Source organism: Salmo salar, chromosome 21 (genome assembly GCF_965601325.2).
Source record: "Salmo salar chromosome 21, fSalSal1, whole genome shotgun sequence".
NCBI lineage: Eukaryota > Metazoa > Chordata > Actinopteri > Salmoniformes > Salmonidae > Salmo > Salmo salar.
This window is the reverse complement of record NC_138311.1, coordinates 32,373,529-32,384,038: the sequence shown is the minus strand read 5'-3', so window position 1 is coordinate 32,384,038 and position 10,510 is coordinate 32,373,529.

The window sequence follows — 10,510 nt, the reverse complement described above, 5'->3', positions numbered from 1 at the left end:
CCATATTATAATTTCAACATTTGGTAGGCTGTATTATAATTTCAACATTTGGTAGTAGATATTAAAATTTCAACATTTCGTAGGCCGTATTAAAATTTCTACATTTGGTAGGCTGTATTAGAATTTCAACATTTGGTGGTAGATATTATAATTTCAACATTTGGAAGGCCGTATTATAATTTCTACACTTGGTAGGCCATATTATAATTTCAACATTTGGTAGTAGATATTATAATTTCAACATTTGGTAGTAGATATTATAATTTCAACATTTGGAGGGAGATATTATAATTTCAACATTTGGTAGGCTGTATTATTATTTCAACATTTGGTAGGCCGTATTATAATTTCAACATTTGGTAGTAGATATTATAATTTCAACATTTGGTAGGCTGAATTATAATTTCAACATTTGGTAGGCTGTATTATAATTTCAACATTTGGTAGTAGATATTATAATTTCAACATTTGGTAGGCTGTATTATAATTTCAACATTTGGTAGTAGATATTATAATTTCAACATTTGGTAGTAGATATTATAATTTCAACATTTGGAGGGAGATATTATAATTTCAACATTTGGTAGGCTGTATTATTATTTCAACATTTGGTAGGCCGTATTATAATTTCAACATTTGGTAGTAGATATTATAATTTCAACATTTGGTAGGCTGTATTATAATTTCAACATTTGGTAGGCTGTATTATAATTTCAACATTTGGTAGTAGATATTATAATTTCAACATTTGGTAGGCTGTATTATAATTTCAACATTTGGTAGTAGATATTATAATTTCAACATTTGGTAGGCTGTATTATAATTTCAACATTTGGTAGGCTGTATTATAATTTCAACATTTGGTAGTAGATATTATAATTTCAACATTTGGTAGGCTGTATTATAATTTCAACATTTGGTAGGCCATATTATAATTTCAACATTTGGTAGGCTGTTTTTTAAGTTCAAGATTTGGTAGGCCAAATTATAATTTCAACATTTGGTAGGACATATTATAATTTCAACATTTGGTAGGCCATATAATAATTTTTACATTTGGTAGGCCGTATTATATTTTCACCATTTGGTAGAATGTATTTTAATTTCAACATTTGGTAGGCTGTATTGTAATTTCAACATTTGGAGGTAGATATTATAATTTCAACATTTGGTATGCTGTATTATAATTTCAACATTTGGTAGGTCATATTAGAATTTCAACATTTGGTAGGCTGTATTATAATTTCAACATTTGGTAGTAGATATTATAATTTCAACATTTGGTAGGCTGTATTATAATTTCAACATTTGGTAGGCCATATTATAATTTCAACATTTGGTAGGCTGTTTTTTAAGTTCAAGATTTGGTAGGCCAAATTATAATTTCAACATTTGGTAGGACATATTATAATTTCAACATTTGGTAGGCCATATAATAATTTTTACATTTGGTAGGCCGTATTATATTTTCACCATTTGGTAGAATGTATTTTAATTTCAACATTTGGTAGGCTGTATTATAATTTCAACATTTGGAGGTAGATATTATAATTTCAACATTTGGTATGCTGTATTATAATTTCAACATTTGGTAGGTCATATTAGAATTTCAACATTTGGTAGGCTGTATTATAATTTCAACATTTGGTAGTAGATATTATAATTTCAACATTTGGAAGGCCGTATTATAATTTCTACACTTGGTAGGCCATATTATAATTTCAACATTTGGTAGTAGATATTATAATTTAAACATTTGGTAGTAGATATTATAATTTCAACATTTGGAGGGAGATATTATAATTTCAACATTTGGTAGGCTGTATTATTATTTCAACATTTGGTAGGCCGTATTATAATTTCAACATTTGGTAGGCTGTATTATAATTTCAACATTTGGTAGTAGATATTATAATTTCAACATTTGGTAGGCTGTATTATAATTTCAACATTTGGTAGGCTGTATTATAATTTCAACATTTGGTAGGCCGTATTATAATTTCTACATTTGGTAGGCCATATTATAATTTCAACATTTGGTAGGCTGTATAATAATTTCAACATTTGGTAATTTCAAAATTTGGTAGACCGTATTATAATTTTTACATTTGGTAGGCCATATTATAATTTCAACATTTGGTAGTAGATATTATAATTTAAACATTTGGTAGGCTGTATTATAATTTCAACAATTGGTAGTAGATATTAAAATTTCAACATTTCGTAGGCCGTATTATAATTTCTACTTTTGGTAGGCCATATTATAATTTCAACATTTGGTAGTAGATATTATAATGTAAACATTTGGTAGGCCGTATTAGAATTTCAACAATTGGTAGGCTGTATTATAATTTCAACATTTGGTAGGCCATATTATAATTTCAACATTTGGTAGGCTGTATTATAATTTCAACATTTGGTAGTAGATATTAAAATTTCAACATTTCGTAGGCCGTATTAAAATTTCTACATTTGGTAGGCTGTATTAGAATTTCAACATTTGGTAGACCGTATTATAATTTCAACATTTGGTAGGCCATATTAGAATTTCAACATTTGGTAGGCTGTATTATAATTTCAACATTTGGTAGTAGATATTATAATTTCAAAATTTGGTAGGCTGTATTATAATTTCAACATTTGGTAGGCCGTATTATAATTTCAACATTTGGTAGGCCATATTATAATTTCAACATTTGGTAGTAGATATTATAATTTCAACATTTGGTAGGCCGTATTATAATTTCAACATTTGGTAGGCCGTATTGTAATTTCAACATTTGGTAGGCTGTATTATAATTTCAACATTTGGTAGGCTGTATTATAATTTCAACATTTGGTAGGATGTATTATAATTTCAACATTTGGTAGGCCGTATTATAAATTCAACATTTGGTAGGCCATATTATAATTTCAAAATTTGGTAGTCGGTATTATAATTTCAACATTTGGTAGGCTGTATTATAATTTCAACATTTGGTAGGCTGTATTATAATTTCAACATTTGGTATGCCGTATTAGAATTTCAACAATTGGTAGGCTGTATTATAATTTCAACATTTGGTAGGCCATATTATAATTTCAACATTTGGTAGGCTGTATTATAAATTCTACATTTGGTAGTAGATATTAAAATGTCAACATTTCGTAGGCCGTATTAAAATTTCTACATTTGGTAGGCTGTATTAGAATTTCAACATTTGGTAGTAGATATTATAATTTCAACATTTGGAAGGCCGTATTATAATTTCTACACTTGGTAGGCCATATTATAATTTCAACATTTGGTAGTAGATATTATAATTTCAACATTTGGTAGTAGATATTATAATTTCAACATTTGGAGGGAGATATTATAATTTCAACATTTGGTAGGCTGTATTATTATTTCAACATTTGGTAGGTCGTATTATAATTTCAACATTTGGTAGTAGATATTATAATTTCAACATTTGGTAGGCTGTATTATAATTTCAACATTTGGTAGGCTGTATTATAATTTCAACATTTGGTAGTAGATATTATAATTTCAACATTTGGTAGGCTGTATTATAATTTCAACATTTGGTAGTAGATATTATAATTTCAACATTTGGTAGGCTGTATTATAATTTCAACATTTGGTAGGCTGTATTATAATTTCAACATTTGGTAGTAGATATTATAATTTCAACATTTGGTAGGCTGTATTATAATTTCAACATTTGGTAGGCCATATTATAATTTCAACATTTGGTAGGCTGTTTTTTAAGTTCAAGATTTGGTAGGCCAAATTATAATTTCAACATTTGGTAGGACATATTATAATTTCAACATTTGGTAGGCCATATAATAATTTTTACATTTGGTAGGCCGTATTATATTTTCACCATTTGGTAGAATGTATTTTAATTTCAACATTTGGTAGGCTGTATTATAATTTCAACATTTGGAGGTAGATATTATAATTTCAACATTTGGTATGCTGTATTATAATTTCAACATTTGGTAGGTCATATTAGAATTTCAACATTTGGTAGGCTGTATTATAATTTCAACATTTGGTAGTAGATATTATAATTTCAACATTTGGAAGGCCGTATTATAATTTCTACACTTGGTAAGCCATATTATAATTTCAACATTTGGTAGACCGTATTATAATTTCTACATTTGGTAGGCCATATTATAATTTCAACATTTGGTAGGCTGTATAATAATTTCAACATTTGGTAATTTCAAAATTTGGTAGAACGTATTATAATTTCTACATTTGGTAGGCCATATTATAATTTCAACATTTGGTAGTAGATATTATAATTTAAACATTTGGTAGGCTGTATTATAATTTCAACAATTGGTAGTAGATATTAAAATTTCAACATTTCGTAGGCCGTATTATAATTTCTACTTTTGGTAGGCCATATTATAAATTCAACATTTTGTAGTAGATATTATAATTTAAACATTTGGTAGGCCGTATTAGAATTTCAACAATTGGTAGGCTGTATTATAATTTCAACATTTGGTAGGCCATATTATAATTTCAACATTTGTTAGGCTGTATTATAATTTCAACATTTGGTAGTAGATATTAAAATTTCAACATTTCGTAGGCCGTATTAAAATTTCTACATTTGGTAGGCTGTATTAGAATTTCAACATTTGGTGGTAGATATTATAATTTCAACATTTGGAAGGCCGTATTATAATTTCTACACTTGGTAGGCCATATTATAATTTCAACATTTGGTAGGCCGTATTATAATTTCAACATTTGGTAGGCCATATTAGAATTTCAACATTTGGTAGGCTGTATTATAATTTCAACATTTGGTAGTTGATATTATAATTTCAAAATTTGGTAGGCTGTATTATAAATTCTACATTTGGTAGTAGATATTAAAATGTCAACATTTCGTAGGCCGTATTAAAATTTCTACATTTGGTAGGCTGTATTAGAATTTCAACATTTGGTAGTAGATATTATAATTTCAACATTTGGAAGGCCGTATTATAATTTCTACACTTGGTAGGCCATATTATAATTTCAACATTTGGTAGTAGATATTATAATTTCAACATTTGGTAGTAGATATTATAATTTCAACATTTGGAGGGAGATATTATAATTTCAACATTTGGTAGGCTGTATTATTATTTCAACATTTGGTAGGCCGTATTATAATTTCAACATTTGGTAGTAGATATTATAATTTCAACATTTGGTAGGCTGTATTATAATTTCAACATTTGGTAGGCTGTATTATAATTTCAACATTTGGTAGTAGATATTATAATTTCAACATTTGGTAGGCTGTATTATAATTTCAACATTTGGTAGTAGATATTATAATTTCAACATTTGGTAGGCTGTATTATAATTTCAACATTTGGTAGGCTGTATTATAATTTCAACATTTGGTAGTAGATATTATAATTTCAACATTTGGTAGGCTGTATTATAATTTCAACATTTGGTAGGCCATATTATAATTTCAACATTTGGTAGGCTGTTTTTTAAGTTCAAGATTTGGTAGGCCAAATTATAATTTCAACATTTGGTAGGACATATTATAATTTCAACATTTGGTAGGCCATATAATAATTTTTACATTTGGTAGGCCGTATTATATTTTCACCATTTGGTAGAATGTATTTTAATTTCAACATTTGGTAGGCTGTATTGTAATTTCAACATTTGGAGGTAGATATTATAATTTCAACATTTGGTATGCTGTATTATAATTTCAACATTTGGTAGGTCATATTAGAATTTCAACATTTGGTAGGCTGTATTATAATTTCAACATTTGGTAGTAGATATTATAATTTCAACATTTGGAAGGCCGTATTATAATTTCTACACTTGGTAGGCCATATTATAATTTCAACATTTGGTAGACCGTATTATAATTTCTACATTTGGTAGGCCATATTATAATTTCAACATTTGGTAGGCTGTATAATAATTTCAACATTTGGTAATTTCAAAATTTGGTAGAACGTATTATAATTTCTACATTTGGTAGGCCATATTATAATTTCAACATTTGGTAGTAGATATTATAATTTAAACATTTGGTAGGCTGTATTATAATTTCAACAATTGGTAGTAGATATTAAAATTTCAACATTTCGTAGGCCGTATTATAATTTCTACTTTTGGTAGGCCATATTATAAATTCAACATTTTGTAGTAGATATTATAATTTAAACATTTGGTAGGCCGTATTAGAATTTCAACAATTGGTAGGCTGTATTATAATTTCAACATTTGGTAGGCCATATTATAATTTCAACATTTGGTAGGCTGTATTATAATTTCAACATTTGGTAGTAGATATTAAAATTTCAACATTTCGTAGGCCGTATTAAAATTTCTACATTTGGTAGGCTGTATTAGAATTTCAACATTTGGTGGTAGATATTATAATTTCAACATTTGGAAGGCCGTATTATAATTTCTACACTTGGTAGGCCATATTATAATTTCAACATTTGGTAGGCCGTATTATAATTTCAACATTTGGTAGGCCATATTAGAATTTCAACATTTGGTAGGCTGTATTATAATTTCAACATTTGGTAGTAGATATTATAATTTCAAAATTTGGTAGGCTGTATTATAATTTCAACATTTGGTAGGCCGTATTATAATTTCAACATTTGGTAGGCCATATTATAATTTCAACATTTGGTAGTAGATATTATAATTTCAACATTTGGTAGGCCGTATTATAATTTCAACATTTGGTAGGCCGTATTGTAATTTCAACATTTGGTAGGCTGTATTATAATTTCAACATTTGGTAGGCTGTAATATAATTTCAACTTTTGGTAGGATGTATTATAATTTCAACATTTGGTAGGCCGTATTATAAATTCAACATTTGGTAGGCCATATTATAATTTCAACATTTGGTAGTCGGTATTATAATTTCAACATTTGGTAGGCTGTATTATAATTTCAACATTTGGTAGGCCGTATTGGAATTTCAACAATTGGTAGGCTGTATTATAATTTCAACATTTGGTAGGCCATATTATAATTTCAACATTTGGTAGGCTGTATTATAAATTCTACATTTCGTAGTAGATATTAAAATGTCAACATTTCGTAGGCCGTATTAAAATTTCTACATTTGGTAGGCTGTATTAGAATTTCAACATTTGGTAGTAGATATTATAATTTCAACATTTGGAAGGCCGTATTATAATTTCTACACTTGGTAGGCCATATTATAATTTCAACATTTGGTAGTAGATATTATAATTTCAACATTTGGTAGTAGATATTATAATTTCAACATTTGGTAGTAGATATTATAATTTCAACATTTGGAGGGAGATATTATAATTTCAACATTTGGTAGGCTGTATTATTATTTCAACATTTGGTAGGCCGTATTATAATTTCAACATTTGGTAGTAGATATTATAATTTCAACATTTGGTAGGCTGTATTATAATTTCAACAATTGGTAGGCTGTATTATAATTTCAACATTTGGTAGTAGATATTATAATTTCAACATTTGGTAGGCTGTATTATAATTTCAACATTTGGTAGTAGATATTATAATTTCAGCATTTGGTAGGCTGTATTATAATTTCAACATTTGGTAGGCTGTATTATAATTTCAACATTTGGTAGTAGATATTATAATTTCAACATTTGGTAGGCTGTATTATAATTTCAACATTTGGTAGGCGGTATTATAATTTCAACATTTGGTAGGCTGTATTATAATTTCAACATTTGGTAGTAGATATTATAATTTCAACATTTGGTAGGCTGTATTAGAATTTCAACATTTGGTAGGCCATATTAGAATTTCAACATTTGGTAGGCTGTATTTTAATTTCACTATTTGGTAGGCCATATTATAATTTCAACATTTGGTAGACTGTATTATAATTTCTACATTTGGTAGGCCATATTATAATTTCAACATTTGGTAGGCTGTATTATAATTTCAACATTTGGTAGGCCGTATTATAATTTCTACATTTGGTAGGCCATAGTATAATTTCAACATTTGGTAGGCTGTATTATAATTTCAACATTTTGTAGGCCATATTAGAATTTCAACATTTGGTAGGCTGTATTATAATTTCAACATTTGGTAGTAGATATTATAATTTCAAAATTTGGTAGGCTGTATTATAATTTCAACATTTGGTAGGCCGTATTAGAATTTCAACATTTGGTGGTAGATATTATAATTTCAACATTTGGAAGGCCGTATTATAATTTCTACACTTGGTAGGCCATATTATAATTTCAACATTTGGTAGGCCGTATTATAATTTCAACATTTGGTAGGCCATATTAGAATTTCAACATTTGGTAGGCTGTATTATAATTTCAACATTTGGTAGTAGATATTATAATTTCAAAATTTGGTAGGCTGTATTATAATTTCAACATTTGGTAGGCCGTATTAGAATTTCAACATTTGGTGGTAGATATTATAATTTCAACATTTGGAAGGCCGTATTATAATTTCTACACTTGGTAGGCCATATTATAATTTCAACATTTGGTAGGCCGTATTATAATTTCAACATTTGGTAGGCCATATTAGAATTTCAACATTTGGTAGGCTGTATTATAATTTCAACATTTGGTAGTAGATATTATAATTTCAAAATTTGGTAGGCTGTATTATAATTTCAACATTTGGTAGGCCGTATTATAATTTCAACATTTGGTAGGCCATATTATAATTTCAACATTTGGTAGTAGATATTATAATTTCAACATTTGGTAGGCCGTATTATAATTTCAACATTTGGTAGGCCGTATTGTAATTTCAACATTTGGTAGGCTGTATTATAATTTCTACACTTGGTAGGCCATATTATAATTTCAACATTTGGTAGACCGTATTATAATTTCTACATTTGGTAGGCCATATTATAATTTCAACATTTGGTAGGCTGTATAATAATTTCAACATTTGGTAATTTCAAAATTTGGTAGAACGTATTATAATTTCTACATTTGGTAGGCCATATTATAATTTCAACATTTGGTAGTAGATATTATAATTTAAACATTTGGTAGGCTGTATTATAATTTCAACAATTGGTAGTAGATATTAAAATTTCAACATTTCGTAGGCCGTATTATAATTTCTACTTTTGGTAGGCCATATTATAAATTCAACATTTTGTAGTAGATATTATAATTTAAACATTTGGTAGGCCGTATTAGAATTTCAACAATTGGTAGGCTGTATTATAATTTCAACATTTGGTAGGCCATATTATAATTTCAACATTTGGTAGGCTGTATTATAATTTCAACATTTGGTAGTAGATATTAAAATTTCAACATTTCGTAGGCCGTATTAAAATTTCTACATTTGGTAGGCTGTATTAGAATTTCAACATTTGGTGGTAGATATTATAATTTCAACATTTGGAAGGCCGTATTATAATTTCTACACTTGGTAGGCCATATTATAATTTCAACATTTGGTAGGCCGTATTATAATTTCAACATTTGGTAGGCCATATTAGAATTTCAACATTTGGTAGGCTGTATTATAATTTCAACATTTGGTAGTAGATATTATAATTTCAAAATTTGGTAGGCTGTATTATAATTTCAACATTTGGTAGGCCGTATTATAATTTCAACATTTGGTAGGCCATATTATAATTTCAACATTTGGTAGTAGATATTATAATTTCAACATTTGGTAGGCCGTATTATAATTTCAACATTTGGTAGGCCGTATTGTAATTTCAACATTTGGTAGGCTGTATTATAATTTCAACATTTGGTAGGCTGTAATATAATTTCAACTTTTGGTAGGATGTATTATAATTTCAACATTTGGTAGGCCATATTATAAATTCAACATTTGGTAGGCCATATTATAATTTCAACATTTGGTAGTCGGTATTATAATTTCAACATTTGGTAGGCTGTATTATAATTTCAACATTTGGTAGGCCGTATTGGAATTTCAACAATTGGTAGGCTGTATTATAATTTCAACATTTGGTAGGCCATATTATAATTTCAACATTTGGTAGGCTGTATTATAAATTCTACATTTCGTAGTAGATATTAAAATGTCAACATTTCGTAGGCCGTATTAAAATTTCTACATTTGGTAGGCTGTATTAGAATTTCAACATTTGGTAGTAGATATTATAATTTCAACATTTGGAAGGCCGTATTATAATTTCTACACTTGGTAGGCCATATTATAATTTCAACATTTGGTAGTAGATATTATAATTTCAACATTTGGTAGTAGATATTATAATTTCAACATTTGGTAGTAGATATTATAATTTCAACATTTGGAGGGAGATATTATAATTTCAACATTTGGTAGGCTGTATTATTATTTCAACATTTGGTAGGCCGTATTATAATTTCAACATTTGGTAGTAGATATTATAATTTCAACATTTGGTAGGCTGTATTATAATTTCAACAATTGGTAGGCTGTATTATAATTTCAACATTTGGTAGTAGATATTATAATTTCAACATTTGGTAGGCT